The sequence below is a fragment of the Rosa chinensis genome, chromosome 2 (assembly GCF_002994745.2).
Source record: "Rosa chinensis cultivar Old Blush chromosome 2, RchiOBHm-V2, whole genome shotgun sequence".
NCBI lineage: Eukaryota > Viridiplantae > Streptophyta > Magnoliopsida > Rosales > Rosaceae > Rosa > Rosa chinensis.
Window position 1 is genome coordinate 46169006 of NC_037089.1, and position 17970 is coordinate 46186975.

The 17970-nt window shown below is 38.7% G+C and overlaps 2 long non-coding RNA genes across 2 annotated transcripts; both read right to left on the minus strand.

Annotated features, from left to right (window-relative positions):
• Positions 1–201: 201 nt before the first annotated feature.
• LOC121051133 lies at positions 202–2237 on the minus strand. Its single transcript, XR_005805231.1, has 3 exons — positions 2098–2237; positions 1855–1973; positions 202–243 (listed from the first exon to the last, which is right to left on the minus strand). It is a non-coding gene; the product is annotated as an uncharacterized LOC121051133 (long non-coding RNA).
• A 14547-nt stretch (positions 2238–16784) lies between these two features.
• Positions 16785–17432, minus strand: LOC112185530. The gene is made up of 3 exons (XR_002930313.2): positions 17356–17432; positions 17037–17109; positions 16785–16940 (listed from the first exon to the last, which is right to left on the minus strand). It is a non-coding gene; the product is annotated as an uncharacterized LOC112185530 (long non-coding RNA).
• Positions 17433–17970: the final 538 nt, after the last annotated feature.

Here is a 17970-nt window from a genome sequence, read left to right on the forward strand (position 1 = left end):
GATACATCGGATGTTCTACTAATCTACTCAACAGGATGTAACTAATAATTGATAGCTTTTATGAATTTCAGTCCAACTGAATTGCTCCCATTAATTAAACATTTGATTATAATTCTTTGATAAGAAGTTACAAGTAATCAGGATATAATCTACTTTCAATTAAATGATGAAATAAGTTGAAGTACAAATTACGATTTTTCATCACCAAACTTCCACCATTCTGGTTCATACCACTTTTGACTCCTGTCAAAATACCAGCAAGCAGTATATGAGACATAAAAGGATCATGAAATTCTTAAGACTATTAACACTTGTTTCTGAAGTTCTAGACTATACTCATGGCTCAGACAAAACTTTAGCCATGCCGAAAACGCTGATAGGCTGCACATATATAATATTGTATGAAAAATGATTTCAAAATTACGCACTTGATCTAAATCTCAGAACAAAGCAAGGTTACTTTTACTCATTTCACACACAAATTGTATATATAATAGTAGCAACAATTGCGACGACCCAAGAAGCTTAAAGGTCTGGAATTTGAATTGAATAGAGAATGAGGGAAAAGATTAAAGGGGACTGTGGTGTATTATCCCCATTCAGTTTGATAAAGCCAAACTAGATTTGTTTTGAGTATTCAAAGAACAAATTGAGTACAGCCTATTTTACAAAACCATTGTTCAGATTCTCAAGCTTTTGGTGAAGCAAGTGAAGCCAACCATTGGCATCCACAGCAATCAATTCTTGAACAAATGCTACTGATGACTCACATCAACCAAGTCAAGGAGAATTTGGATATCATTTGATGTTCTAACTTTCCAGAGTCTGATTGTTACTTTATGTACTTTATGTTTCTTTAGGGCCTCTCTAGTATACCTCCATTTTTACATATGTTGCACAACTTTTCAAATGAATATACTTGTCTCACAACATTTTGAAGTACAAAAACAATTCAAGAGAAATAATTCCCCTTTATCAGACATTAAGCAGGGTATTGTGGGCTCAGTCTTTGCTGATAGAGCAAAACTGAATACAAGCCGATGTAGGAAATGTGTACTTCTAGCACATAACAAGCTTTAAATAATTTCAATTGCATTTTTCAACTGAAACTATAATTCGCAATTCTTAGAGGAATGCATTCATTTTGAAGATAATAATAGTATACGGCTTATATGCTATCCAAATGAACAGAAGCTAACGCAAGAATGTTTTTTAATATCGAATAATATATCAGAGTATGCTTAATCAGAAATTCAAGTAACAAAAACCAAGAAAAGTACTCTATAGCCAGAAAATCCACAATTCTGAGATAGAAGGGATTGTATCAGAAAATAGGATAGGCATACATGAGTTGCTATCACTGAGAAATTATTGGAATTCTACGGCAGCATACAGAAGTGGCACTTATTATCTGCTTATAACATAATTCATTCTTTTAAGGGATACAAAGGTGGGGATTCTAGAAAAACGTCGTCAATTTAGAAAATTCTAAATTAGAAACAATCAATGTCTAACCCACTCGTTAGAATAATGAGCTGTCAATTGACCTCCAGAATCGATGGAACTCCAAATGGTTTTGCCTTTAGTTTTCTACGTTTTTTCATGAACCACGTAATAATGAAAAGAAGAATGACATCCCCGGCCAATGGCAGTAAAGATTTCATTGAGAAATCTGTTCCAATATAAACCCACCAAGCAAGGAAAAGTTTTGCAACAACAGAAAGGAGAAATTTAACTTGCAATAAATTTGAGCTAAAAAATAGTGAAAATATACTTGCAAATCACAAGTTTAGCATCCATAACACATCTACTATAGGATCCAATCATAGGACAAAAGCATGAACAAACCACTACCTTGATTCTTCAGCAGCAATCCAGTTCCAGTATCGCCGATCCTCAATCCCTGTTATAGCCATGGCCTTTGCAGAAATCGATGTGCAAACCCTTCCGGTCACCCTGTCCAGCCACAATAGCTGCAAAACCACACCAAATTCAATAAATTTCCACCTAATTTGCAAAATAAACCACCAAAAAACACAAAAACAAACCCAATCCCTCAACTCCACCAACCCAAAACCCTAATTCAAAAGCCCCTACCTTATTGCCATCGTCACCTTGCCTGCTAGTCTGCTACACAAACTGTCGGATAGAAATTGAAGGGGGCTATGGCAGATCTGCGGTCTTCCGATGGACGCCGATGGCCGACCCTAGACGATCTCGCCTTTTTCTATTCACCTATACAACGTTCATTTGGAGTGCAACTATTCACACAAATTATCCACAAATATATACAATCACCACTGCCATACAAGTCGCCACTTGAATATCATTTAATCCTACATATATTCAAGTGAATATCTGTACAGTCAGTGCGTGTGCCGCACGTGATGTTAAAGCTCAAGCTATGCAGGTAATGACTAGACTTCTGTGGCACTAGTGTCCAATGACCAAAAGTAGACTTATTTGCTATAATTAATGCTATATAGGGATCTTGACCATTTACTCAATTTGGGCATAATAAATGTCCATTTACTTCACTAAAAGATTTGTGCGCTCACTTACCCAATTTAAATATAAAAAGACAAGTTAAGTTTGCCCTTTAAATAATTAAAAAGTCATTAGAGACCTTGTTGGACTCCCGTCACCGATCACCGGCTGCTGGAATTCAGTCATCGACCTCCGGAATCCCGTCACCAGCAACCGGACTCGGTCACCGGAGACTTTTATTACCCCTTAATAAATTTTTATAAAGTTTATTAGGTATTATTAGAGACAATAAAATTTATTGGGTGGCAATAAAATGTTTATTGGGTATTATTAGGGGCAATAAAAAGTTCATTGGGGGCAATAAAATAGAACGCCGGACTCCGGTCACCTGTCCAGAGGTTGCCGGAAGTTCCCAAAGAGGTTGTCGGAAGTTCCCAAAGAGGTCGCAGGAGACTTTTATTAACCCCCAATAAATTTTCATTGAAATTTTCATTAGAAGGCAATAACAAGTTTATTAGGGGGGCAATAAAAAATTTATTAGGGGAAATCAAGTTTATTGGGAAGCAATAAAAAGTTTATTGGGTAATATTGGGGGTAATAAAAAGTTTATTGGGGGCAATAAAACCGGACACTGGTCGCGGTTGCCGGATTCTGGCCGTCGGTGATCGAATTCAGCTGCCGGTCATCAGATTCTAGCGGCACGTGACCTGATTTTGGCAGCCAGTGACAAGAGTCTGGCGCCGGTGACCGAATTTCGGCGACCGGTGACGGGAGTCCGGTGAAGTCTCTCTCTCTCTCTCTCTCTCTTTGTCTCTCTCTAAATGACAAAGGGAGAGAGGGTAAAATTTTCCCAAAAATAAACAAAAACTAATAAAAAATAACTTAATTGGGTATTATGGCATAAATATATATAATTTGTTGGGTAAGTGGGCAATTTTATAAGTTAATTGGGTAAATGAGGTTAGTGTAGCTCAAATTTAGGTAAATGAACATTTTTACTATTATTTAGTAGGTGTCTGTTCCACTGTCTAATTCATATTTCTCTATCAACGGTAATAGTGTACGTACTTTTCTTATCATTTGCTAGCACTCGTTTTTTTTCCCCTTTCATGTGTGTGTTTGGGTCAGTTTGCTATTACTTGTTGGTTCTATGCAATTAATGCCAAGGAAAAAAAAATTAAAATTTCTCAATTTTTATCTTGGTCGAGCAGGCATGATCTAACCCCTCCTACCAGTGTATCTTCACGAAACTATCATCTTTTAATGTATGAGATCATATCATGGAAAGTTGGTAACAATGACACTACTATCTATGAGAGATGCATCACACTTCAATAAAATTCTTATAATGTTTTAAATATTATATATATGTGGTTGTCTACTGTAAATACTCATTAGTTATGTTCTTATGATGTAAATCCTACTCCTATATAAAGGGGTCTAATGAGAATGAAACATACACTTCTACCTCCTCCTACATTGTGTTTCTCTATTCTATCTCTCTCTTATTCTGTAGTTTATAACACGTTATCAGCACACATTTGCTCTTATTTTTCTTCTTCTTCTTTGAACTCCATGATGATCCGCAAGCCTTATGGTGCAACATAATTGCTTATGACCAAGGCTAATGATCTATGAGTTTTTCTTCTTTCTCTCCTAAATGAATATCAATTTTCTTTATGTATCTTTTATATGATATAATTGTTGAAAATTTATATTTCATATACGACAATGAGAACTACATGTTCCATTGCTCAAGACTCGAGTCCTCTGACTGAGTAGTCTTAGAACCTATGGTTCTATAAACATCACACGAATGTTTTTTTCGTGTGTTCCCTATGGGATCCATTGTTCATATTTATGAACTCTACGAAACCTTTATTTCATATATGAATTTTTCATAGAACATACTGTTCTAATAATTATGGATCCTAATATATCTCATCTTTTCTCTTTGTAGAAATCTGACGCATCTAACAAAATTGGACTTTGATCCTCTTAAAATTTCTGGCAAGAACTATTTGATGCTGAAATTCACCTTATGGTTAAAAACCTTGGAAATGCCATCAAAGTTGACAATAAGTCATCTGTGCAAGATCCCGCCAAACCTATGATTTTCTTGCGTTATCATCTTGATAAAATCCTAAAAGATGATTATCTTACAGTGAAAGATCCACTTGAGATTTGGCAAGCATTGGCTGATCGATTTGCTCACCAGAAAACCATTGTTCTATCTAGAGCACGATATGAATGGACACATTTTGCGCCTTCAGAACTTTAAATCAGTCACTGATTTTCAATTCCACTATACATATGATTACCTCCCAATTAAAATTCACTACTACAAAAAGTGCATCACACAACGTTGGAAATCTGTTGTGTGATTTGCACCATGTCTGTCGTCTATCTCGATGTTGTGTGATGAGCACACTCCAACAACGGTGAAACACCATTGTGTGTTTTCCATAGACACAACGCATCAGTTAAAACCGTTGCACCGATTCTGCACATGCTAATGCCAGAAATTGGATGCGGCGCTGTTTCGATAGTGGTCAGACAACCGAAGTGAGTACACACTATTGTTGGTTAACTTCTCACACAACAGAAAAATGACACTCAGACAACGGAAGTAATAATATACTGTTGTTGGTTAACTTATTATACAACAGAAAAATATGACAACTGTTGTGGGTTATTCCTTCACACAACAGATATCATAAAGTAACTATTGTATGTGTGAGGCTCAATGTTGAATTCTTCATAAGTCATACAACATATTGTTTCTATACCGTTATGTGATTTAACATTGGACAACTGTTACTCACTTGTTCTGTTGTGTGAATATTAATGAGACGACAAAATTTTATAAGTACCGTTGTGTGATTAAAATTGATTTGTTGTGTGATTAACGATGTATGCATATTCATACAACATAATGTAATGGACTGTTGTTTGATTGGTTTCGGTTCTTTACCTGAAATATTTGCACAAAAATAATGCACAATATAAATCGTCGTGAGAGGAAAATATTTGCCACTAAAGTTCTCTCATACTTGCATAGTGTAGTGCTAAGGCAATAGCACCTAGTGTGTCGGGTGGAGCATCCAACAGCTTCTCATCTAGTTCCAACTTCTTTTTCAAAATGATCTATTTGAGCCTACTTGACTTGAACTGCTCCAACTTTCACACTTCAGCCTCAACCTGCAGAAAGAAAGTTAATACTATTAATTTGGTCACATAGAATAAAGAACTGTAATTTTTGTATGGTATTACATGCATAGTAAGTACTGCATCCAAGGTGGGCTACCGTATAGAATAGAGAACTCTAATTTTTGTATCTCTGACATAACTGTATTAAGCATAAGAGGGATAAGACTCGTTATGATTCTAGGAAGAAATGTCTTAAAGCACATATATCACCGTCAGAGGACTCTCTTCTTCCCTAAAAGCTTTTATCACTAAATTTCCTCCCGTTAACAATAATCACAGAACTTTCTATAAGCAAGATTAGCATGAAATAATTCATTGCAAGCCAATAAAAACTCATTCTTCCCTGTCCCAACAAGAAGAAACCGAAAAAAGAAAACTCAGAAAACTAGTTCCAACCAAGTAGATACATGTTTTTAACGTGTGCATATTCACAACTTGCTTTTTGTACACTACTAGCATACATGCCCGCGCGTTGCTGCGGGTTTTGGAACAAATTGTGCAAGTTTTAAAAGATAGAAAATTTAGTTCAAATATATAAAACAACTGCTGTTAAAACAGATTCTCAAAAATACATCGATTTATACTCCATATCAGGAGCTAACATTACCATTAATATAGATGTTAACAGCGTCTCAAAAATACATCGATTTATACTCAAAAAACTACATGCTATCATGTAGTTAGTGACCATAAATTTCTTTGGTTGTTTGTGCTATTTCTCAATGATAAGAAGTTCAGAAACATATAAGGACACTTTCCATCCAACACCAAATTGCTCACCTTTTAATAGTGACTACCAGCAACAGAAACGGGCATTTGCACCAACTATTGTCATATTTGAACGCAGAGGCAGCTGTAGAGATACAAAAGGAAATCATAAAGATGTATTACTGGTTTTAGCACTGTATACAATCAAAAAAATTCAAAAAGAATAAAAAAAATAGAATTACAGGTTGACAATATATAAACATCAACCAAAACTAACATTAAGTCACCTGAAGGCAAGTAATATCACACAAAGGGAAACGTTTAGCTTGAATATTATAATTTATCCTCTAGCTCTATTCAAAAAACTCGATGTTTACTTGCTAAATTGCTATCACGCTAAGAAATAAGGGTATTTGTATATTGTTATGCTTGAAGTGCAGAAAACTTTGTAGCTTGAAGGCTTCACTATCCATCATGAATTAGGGGCTTACCTATTCAAGATGATTCATGTGCTGCAGCCAAGTCCAAAAACAATTATGTGTCCTTATCTGTCACAATTACAATAAGTATGAGATGTGGTTACAATTAGTGTTAATAGCCCATCAACAATTTTTTGTATAAATGGTAATTTTGGTTAGTGAATACATGACTTTCTAAGACAACATCGACCCAATTCGTAGCATGTTGCAGTTTCTGTAACATGGCATTAAGTGTAGATCCTGCATCTCCTTCTTTGTAGGCGGTTATCATGTAGGTGGGCATTTCTATTACTTGCTGCAACAATCATCAAATCTCATTAGTGGATTATTAGTAGTGACGGTTCCTGTAAAGGAAGGCACTTTTAAACTCACATGGTGGTGACATTGCAATATCATCCATGACGCCTTTAAACCAATCAAAGAAACCTTCTCAGCTTTCACAATGAATTACTGCAAACAAATAGAGCTTGTCCGATAATTATGACAACGACATGAAAGAATAAAAGTGAAAATTTGTGCTCTCAAGTAAGACGGTAAGAAAGAGAAGCTACAAAAACTGGAAGGGACAGATACTGTCACGCCCCTGATTTTTCACAAATGAAAATCGATATATATAACCCCATAATTATATATGCGTGAACGTCCAGTCATCAATACGAAATACCTGAAATCTTTTTCCCTTAACTTACACACATATTGATGCCCTGAACCCCCAAAGTTAATATACACTCGCTCCAAAGAGTTATATATTACACAAGCTTATAATTTAAATTGTCAACAACAAAATAAAACGTAAAGGCTACTCAGAGTAACTATACAACGGAAGTCCTTATAACGGTAAAGTCACAAAATTGGCTTCCTACCGTAAAGCTGCGAAGGCGCTACCTCAGCTTCAGCGCGATTATCCTAACCTGCAGGATTAACCCCTACACCGTTGGAATGGTGTACCGGGTTGCCACACAACAAACCCGGTAAGCTTTTGCAAGCCCGTATGAGTAACTCAAACCACACATGCTCAACTCACGCCAAAAACGAGGAAAACCTTTCAACTCGCGAATAAGGAAAACATACCATGCTTCCAAAAACAATACTCTTTTCCCAAAAGAAACAACGAAAGTCACACCGTGACAAAATCATATAAATCGTTAACCTAACAATTCAAATATGATAAATCGATCCAACCTGGACAAAACATGTACCCAGGAGTCTTAAGGTCCAACCTGGACAAAACAGCAAATAGGTCCAACCTGGACAAAACAACAAATAGGTCCAACCTGGACAAAACAGCAACTAGGTCCAACCTGGACAAAGCATCAACACAAATAAATCATACCCATTGTTAACCTAACAAGTAGAATATGATAAATCGATCCAACCTGGATAAAACAACAAATCGGTCCAACCTGGACAAAATAACAAATCGGTCCAACCTGGACAAAGCATCAACACAAATAAATCATACCCATTGTTAACCTAACAAGTAGAATATGATAAATCGATCCAACCTGGATAAAACAACAAATCGGTCCAACCTGGACAAAACATGTACCCAGGAATCTTAAGTAACCTACTTAGATCCCTAAAGTACGATGGCAGACAGACTAGAGCTCTAACTGAATCGTAACCTGTCACCCGGCCAAGGTTCAATCTTACGATATAATATTGCCATGAGGATGCAACCTGCAACCCCGGATCCTTAGGTCAACCTGACCCTCAGATCAAAACGTTAAATCAACCCAAAAGCAGAAATCACAACCTGTGACTCTCAAATCCTCAGACCACCGGTCGTCAGATCAAAACATTAAATCAATTCAAAAGGAGAAATCACAACTGTGACTCTCAAATCCTCAAACACTTTTCAAAACAATTGAAATACCATTTCCCACCAATTGTTTTCCAAAAGCCCCAACCCAAAACAATAAAAAGCATCGTTCATGCATATTGTTTCACAAATCTACAACTAATACATGAATACGTATGTATATATATACATCCCATAATATATATATATATATACACACATAGTCATCTACTCAGAAAAGTCACTAATACCATCTATAGTTTGCAGTTAACTAAATAACTCTCAAAACAGTATGGTGAACCCGTTCGTGATATGAACTTCGTGAGATTACTCACCTCGAACTCCTGCTGCGTCTTCAATACAGAACCGAACCAAAACTATCACCAACAACTCGTCCAAATACTTCGTCAAGTACCTAATCACATACGGTTCCAACCACTTAGTAACGATTCACATTTGATTTAAGTTCGAAACCCCTGTTTTTGAACTAAAATCCCCACAGTCGCGCCAATCGAGGTAAAACCACATCCGAGACCCCCCAAAGTCTCCAGAATACGTCCATGATCAATGTGACCAAACCACAAGTCGATCGGACGCTCAAATCCTCACGGATCAAATAAATTCACCGATATGAAACGGCAAAAATCATAACAATTCCATACGAACTCCAAAATTTGCATATTATATATCGAAACGCTCGTATCAACAAGTAGGACATATATAATAATAGAAACAGTTCCTTAAGTGGCCGGAACACCGCCGGAACGCCACCACAGACGGTGGTGCACCGCCGCCGGCCAAAACTCAATATTTCACAAAACTCCCAACATCAAAAAGCTTCATCTAAGCATGCTTGTGAACTTTCATAACTGGATCGAAGTCAGAAAACAAGCCTAAGGGATCGAAAACTACCTCACAAGCCGTGAACAGTAATTCCAACTGAGTTGATCGAAGTTTCACGTGAATCGATCCAAACAACCACCAAGGATCGATCGGCGAGGTTATTCTGAGCTCAACCAAGAAAACTTGAAGCCTTGCCGACGTCGGAATAAGGATTTCCGGCCTGGTCCGAAATCCGCAAACCGTGCTGTCTTTAACTGCCACAGAGACGGAGAATCGTCGATAGAGAACACCAGAGGGACCAGACGGCGGAGGCGATCCTGTCTGGAAAGTTTCGTCGCCGGAGGTGGTCGGAGCTCGCCGGAAAAGTCGGGTCTGAAAGCCGGGTTCGGGTCGGGTCAGTCGAAAAACTTCGACTCTGAAGACGCGGACGAGAGAGAAGAAAGGGAGAGGATGGTTTCCGGAAAAGGAAATGAGGAATAATGAAAAAAAATCTGATTTTCCCTTTATATACTAAAACGGAAACTTCTTCCGATAGCCATAACTTCCTCATACAGACTCCGATTTACGCGTTCCGCATGTCCACGAACTCGTATCGACGCGCTCTACAACTTTCGTGAAGGAAGTTTTCGGAGAATCCAAACAAATAAAAAGTCAACCTTTAGCAACCCCCCTAAAACCATACTTTTTAAATAATTAATTCGTCCGAAACACTTCCGCTCCGTCCACGAGCCACGAAACCGTCCAACAATCATAAATTAGATTCCGGAAATTCCTCGGAAAATAAATACGAATTTCTGGGGCTTCACATTCTACCCCCCTTAAAGAAATTTCGTCCCGAAATTTACACGCACTAACCCAAAAGTACGTATAAATCATTCCCACATCAATTTGTCATTCCTCAACATCCTGTTCTTGTCTCCCTATACAACATACTTAGCTCAATAATGGATATAGGTACCCTACCTAGTATCACGACATTAGGAATCTTTACCACACCACTTGGTGGTAACCCAAACATTTCATGGATCTCATCCTTGTACACTATCTAACAAAGCCTCTGTGGCTGTAGCACCACATTACAGACCACACAAGAGTCCAGAATCCTGTCATCACGGCAGTATCTGTATCACATTATTGTTAATGTAAACCTTACATTACAAGAATTGAAAATGAAACCTTCATTTCAACACAAATCGTGCCTTTGTTTCACAACCTAACAAGTGTCTACCCAACCTGGGAACACAAAATCAAGCTAAGGTCCGGCACCGCCTGACCCCCACATATATCATCACCTGTCATTGTAATCACACCCAAAGTGGTATAGATCCCCTACTACCACAACAATGAAGGATGCATCACACCATGCTACATGCCATACTCAAAAGTCTAACTATAGACAACAGGAAAAACCCAACATAACACACAGAAAGAAGTACACAATTATCACACATCAATCTAACAACCCAAGTAGAAATAGATAAGGTACCTCCTTCCCTAGCACCCTGCTGACCAACAGCAAACGCCCTCGCATTTCCCTGAGGTAGTTGCCTCTGTTGATTCCCTTGTCCCCTGCCTTGTGCTTGGGTGCAATCCCTGGAGTAATGCCCTGCCTGGCCACATCTAAAGCATACAATGTTCTTCGGTTCGTGCAAAACCTAGAAGTATGGCCCATCTCATAAAATTGAAACACATCACGGGTGCCACCTGCCCTGCAGGTGCAGCCCCTACAGGTGCAGCTGCCTCCCTAGCCGGCGCTTGAAAATGAGTCCTCCGCCTTTTCCAGGACCCTCCCTGATTATCAGTCCCTCCATCGCACTCAGCAATTGCCTTTCCCTTCCTTCGGGAGTCCTTCTCAGCCGACTCCTGCTCCTGGAAGATCAGGTTCTCCTGCTCAATGGTCATGGCCTTAGCGAAAATGAGCTCTACTGTCTTCAATTCCAAAACAGCGACATTGCGCCTGATCGAAGCATTCATTCCCCACTGAAACTTCGAAGCTAAGCTCTCAGCATCCATCTGTCTCACAAAGCGGTACAACCTTGAAAACTCAGCTTCATACTCCCTCACACTCTTAGTCCCTTGGACTAACGAGACAAATTCCCTTTCCAATCGCTCCCTCACAGAAGGCGGAAAGTACTTCTTCCTGAACAGTTCCACAAACTCATTCCAAGTCAGGGTGGACACATCATGACTCTCTGTGTGCCGCTCCACCAAACTCGTGCATCACCTTGGAGCATAAACGCCGAGATCTTCCTCTTCTCAATGTCGTCGCAGACGACCATCTCGAAGTAGGTCTTCATGTTCTCGATCCATTGATCCGCCAACATGTGATCCGTACCTCCCTGGAATGGAACTCCTCCCAACCTCGAAATCTCCTTTGCCAACTTCGACAAACGAGTGGGATCCACAACATTCACAACCTCCACAACAGGTGGAACAGGAAGCTCAACATTCGATGCCTCGAACTCATCCTCGAATATCTCCTCAACAGGGGGAGGAATCCTGCCCCTACCTCGGGCTCTACCCCTGCCTCTGGGTCTACCTCGACCCCTAGCTCGGCCTCCCTGTGAATCCATCACCTAAGAAGCAAAACACACTTGATCAATACTTGCAAAACCTCCAAACGCAAGCATAAGTCAAACAACTTGACTCCAACAATCTAATAACTAAGCTCGTACGAAAGGATACAGTTTTTCCCAAAAAAAATCCTTATCATCTCACCAGAGTTCAATCCAGAGGTTCCCATTCCTCAAAAGACTAAACTCAAGGAACCTACACAAAAGTTCACAACTTCACTCACAGAGCAAACCAATACTCTGACGATTCTACATTCTAACCCACAACCAACACTCCTACATACCCAATGATTATATCAATACTGAAGAGCATCAGATGGGGATCCGCTGCAGACGGGCCATCACTCGGATAGTACTGATTATCACCAAATATGTACCTTACGCTCTGATACCAAACTGTCACGCCCCTGATTTTTCACACATGAAAATCGATATATATAACCCCATAATTATATATGCGTGAACGTCCAGTCATCAATACGAAATACCTGAAATCTTGTTCCCTTAACTTACACACATATTGATGCCCTGAACCCCCAAAGTTAATATACACTCGCTCCAAAGAGTTATATATTACACAAGCTTATAATTTAAATTGTCAACAACAAAATAAAACGTAAAGGCTACTCAGAGTAACTATACAACGGAAGTCCTTATAACGGTAAAGTCACAAAATTGGCTTCCTACCGTAAAGCTGCGAAGGCGCTACCTCAGCTTCAGCGCGATTATCCTAACCTGCAGGATTAACCCCTACACCGTTGGAATGGTGTACCGGGTTGCCACACAACAAACCCGGTAAGCTTTTGCAAGCCCGTATGAGTAACTCAAACCACACATGCTCAACTCACGCCAAAAACGAGGAAAACCTTTCAACTCGCGAATAAGGAAAACATACCATGCTTCCAAAAACAATACTCTTTTCCCAAAAGAAACAACGAAAGTCACACCGTGACAAAATCATATAAATCGTTAACCTAACAATTCAACTATGATAAATCGATCCAACCTGGACAAAACATGTACCCAGGAGTCTTAAGGTCCAACCTGGACAAAACAGCAAATAGGTCCAACCTGGACAAAACAACAAATAGGTCCAACCTGGACAAAACAGCAACTAGGTCCAACCTGGACAAAGCATCAACACAAATAAATCATACCCATTGTTAACCTAACAAGTAGAATATGATAAATCGATCCAACTTGGATAAAACAACAAATCGGTCCAACCTGGACAAAACAACAAATCGGTCCAACCTGGACAAAGCATCAACACAAATAAATCATACCCATTGTTAACCTAACAAGTAGAATATGATAAATCGATCCAACCTGGATAAAACAACAAATCGGTCCAACCTGGACAAAACATGTACCCAGGAATCTTAAGTAACCTACTTAGATCCCTAAAGTACGATGGCAGACAGACTAGAGCTCTAACTGAATCGTAACCTGTCACCCGGCCAAGGTTCAATCTTACGATATACTATTGCCATGAGGATGCAACCTGCAACCCCGCATCCTTAGGTCAACCTGACCCTCAGATCAAAACGTTAAATCAACCCAAAAGCAGAAATCACAACCTGTGACTCTCAAATCCTCAGACCACCGGTCGTCAGATCAAAACATTAAATCAATTCAAAAGGAGAAATCACAACCTGTGACTCTCAATTCCTCAAACACTTTTCAAAACAATTGAAATACCATTTCCCACCAATTGTTTTCCAAAAGCCCCAACCCAAAACAATAAAAAGCATCGTTCATGCATATTGTTTCACAAATCTACAACTAATACATGAATACATATGTATATATATACATCCCATAATATATATATATATACACACATAGTCATCTACTCAGAAAAGTCACTAATACCATCTATAGTTTGCAGTTAACTAAATAACTCTCAAAACAGTATGGTGAACCCGTTCGTGATATGAACTTCGTGAGATTACTCACCTCGAACTCCTGCTGCGTCTTCAATACAGAACCGAACCAAAACTATCACCAACAACTCGTCCAAATACTTCGTCAAGTACCTAATCACATACGGTTCCAACTTAGTAACGATTCACATTTGATTTAAGTTCGAAACCCCTGTTTTTGAACTAAAATCCCCACAGTGGCGCCAATCAAGGTAAAACCACATCCGAGACCCCCCAAAGTCTCCGGAATACGTCCATGATCAATGTGACCAAACCACAAGTCGATCGGACGCTCAAATCCTCACGGATCAAATAAATTCACCGATATGAAACGGCAAAAATCATAACAATTCCATACGAACTCCAAAATTTGCATATTATATATCGAAACGCTCGTATCAACAAGTAGGACATATATAATAATAGAAACAGTTCCTTAAGTGGCCGGAACACCGCCGGAACGCCACCACAGACGGTGGTGCACCGCCGCCGGCCAAAACTCAATATTTCACAAAACTCCCAACATCAAAAAGCTTCATCTAAGCATGCTTGTGAACTTTCATAACTGGATCGAAGTCAGAAAACAAGCCTAAGGGATCGAAAACTACCTCACAAGCCGTGAACAGTAATCCCAACTGAGTTGATCGAAGTTTCACGTGAATCGATCCAAACAACCACCAAGGATCGATCGGCGAGGTTATTCTGAGCTCAACCAAGAAAACTTGAAGCCTTGCCGACGTCGGAATAAGGATTTCCGGCCGGGTCCGAAATCCACAAACTGTGCTGTCTTTAACTGCCACAGAGACGGAGAATCGTCGATAGAGAACACCAGAGGGACCAGACGGCGGAGGCGATCCTGTCTGGAAAGTTTCGTCGCCGGAGGTGGTCGGAGCTCGCAGGAAAAGTCGGGTCGGAAAGCCGGGTTCGGGTCGGGTCAGTCGAAAAACTTCGACTCTGAAGACGCGGACGAGAGAGAAGAAAGGGAGAGGATGGTTTCCGGAAAAGGAAATGAGGAATAATGAAAAAAAATCTGATTTTCCCTTTATATACTAAAACGGAAACTTCTTCTGATAGCCATAACTTCCTCATAAAGACTCCGATTTACGCGTTCCGCATGTCCACGAACTCGTATCGACGCGCTCTACAACTATTGTGAAGGAAATTTTCGGAGAATCCCAACAAATAAAAAGTCAACCTTTAGCAACCCCCCTAAAACCATACTTTTTAAATAATTAATTCGTCCGAAACACTTCCGCTCCGTCCACGAGCCACGAAACAGTCCAACAATTATAAATTAGATTCCGGAAATTCCTCGGAAAATAAATACGAATTTCTGGGGCATCACAGATACATAAGCTGTAATGTGCAGTATAGTAATACACTCTAGTGTACCTTAACAACATGGGATTTTTGTTGGATTAAAGTCATTGCATTAGAAGATAAGTCTTAAGTTGCACACACCAAATTTCACTTATTAAAAAAAAACAATATAGAACTTGAAAAACAAAATTCAAACTTGAGAAAAGCAATACCCCAAAGTGCAGATCCAAAATGCAAACTCTTAACGAACCATATTGTGTTAGCCATGTATTCTAGAGATTGAAAATCACAATCAGACAAAGGGTATTCAAATATACCTGGTTTTCATTTCCCCTGAAGAATAAAGTACATCTTGTTAGCATTGTACATTGAAGGAGATAGGGAGACCAGAAAATATTCTTCAGCATCCCAACTGGATAAGATAATTGTGCGTCGAGGTTTCCATCCTTTTTCCTGCACGTAGCCTCCCCAATCTTTGAGCAATGAGCAAACAGGATATAACAAAACAAAAATTGATAAAAGTTTTTTTAAACTTATCATCACTAAAGTTCAAATGATATCCATAACTTCTGCTACTATTTTCTTCAGTTTTCAAGAACAGAGGAACTTTACTACTTCAAACCGAGAAAAAGAATACCACAAATGAAAAATAAGTAACAAAACCTAATATCAGTGGCACACTTAAATCCTACCACTAAAATATTACAATCAACCTCATGATATGCATGTCCGGTATGCCTTGTCAGTATGAACATTAGTTTTTGATTAGTTTAATGATTGCATCCATATTTTCAACAACCACTCATTCAAATTATTTCATTTAGCTGTCATCTTCAAGATTAACCAAGAGTCCATATGCTCACCTCTATCTGGAAGTAGAGTATCTAAGAAAAGCATATAAAAATAATAGGGAAAAAAAATTTTTTAAGTGCAGTCCACAACATTCCGACCTTGTTCTATTCTTTTCCTCTTACCTTTTTCAAATAATCAGATATGGAACTTAAAATATTCATTCACAGCAGGCCTCTTTTGAAATGTTGTTGTACACAAAAAACCAATCAAAATGTGTGCATTCAGTAAGCTGATTCCTCTACCCTTCAAGGCGATCAGTACCCTACTAGAAAGTTTAGTATGTACAAAGTTCTATCACATCCAACCTCTCATGACCTCCCTTGCTATCATTAGATCAGGAAGTTAAGAATTACATGCTACACACAAGGGCAATTAAATGATAACAACACAGCTGCAAGGTTATTTATTCCAAGAAGAAAGGCCTTTATATCATAATATATGCATATTGCAGTATATCTCACAGAGTAAAAATTGCATTATTGGTAAATCTAGGAAGTAGATTTTTCGAACAATATTACTTCTATATATATGGCTAACCAAAACTCAGTATCTGCATATTGCAGTAGCTAAACTTGAATAGGGTGCCTACTATAGTAAAACAAATATTACGTAGCTAGGAGTTCACGAGATTGACAAAATACATAGTTCTCAACTAGTTTCTCCCTATTATATGGGCACCTCATGCAATCGCCAATCTATGTGGCATTCAAGACCTTTGTGCCATTCCAGCTTGTCTTCTCAACTACAAATATATGAAAGAAAAATAGCTCCAAGAGTTATTTAATTAATCAAACACAGCATACAGTTGCCTAGAAAGAAAGGAAGAATCTAGAGGTACCTGGAAATAAGTTTCAAGCTGCCTCTTTAATGCCTCATGCTCATGTTTTGCTCTTTGGAAAGCCTTGAAGCATCTGCAAAATTAAGTCATAATCATGAGGCCCCAACAGAGAGAAAACTACAATACTAGTTGGAACCAATGTTCAGTCCATCTCATTAGAAATGAAAAACAAAACAAAGAAAGAAAACCACAAAAGGTCATAATTCATTAATTCATAAATCATAAGTTCATAACTAAATGAACTTGTCCAGTTATCCATCTGAGCATCAGTCAATATCAATAGCTATCAATCCTATGATTCCTAATTTCCTATCATTACCAGATACAATTTCAAATCTTCATTAGTCGGCTCAACCACCTCACTCTCTGACTCCGAGTCCAGCTCCTCCTTTGAAAAGTCCCATAGCCCCTTGAAGGCCTCTTCACTCAATGTGCCAGTGTAACAACCAATCAAGGTGCTGATATATGTAAAATACCAAATGCTTGTTCCGCTTCTACATATAATTGCACATAAACAATACCAAAATAACACTTTTTCACCAAGAAGAAAACATTGAATTTAACCAAAGATTGGTGAAGTTTCAGCTACAGATTATACAACCCAAGGCTCAATTCATTTTTTTTTCCTAACATTTATTTTACAAAAGAACAAACAATTCTGCTCAACAATCAACAAAATCAACACAACAATCTATATGCAAAGCAGAAAATTCTTCTGAGTAACTAGTTCCCTCTGTTTGGTTGCCCCAAAATACAGAACACCTCTATTTACCATAAGCACCAAACAAAGCTAAATCACTTGGATTAGGTTCAGAAATTACCTTCGCAGTTTCACTCAACAAACCTCTTTTCCCACAGAGCCTCTGATACCCCAATAGCTCTTCTCCGGCGAGCCAAAACGCCAGCATGTTGATCAAAACAAAGACCAATCACC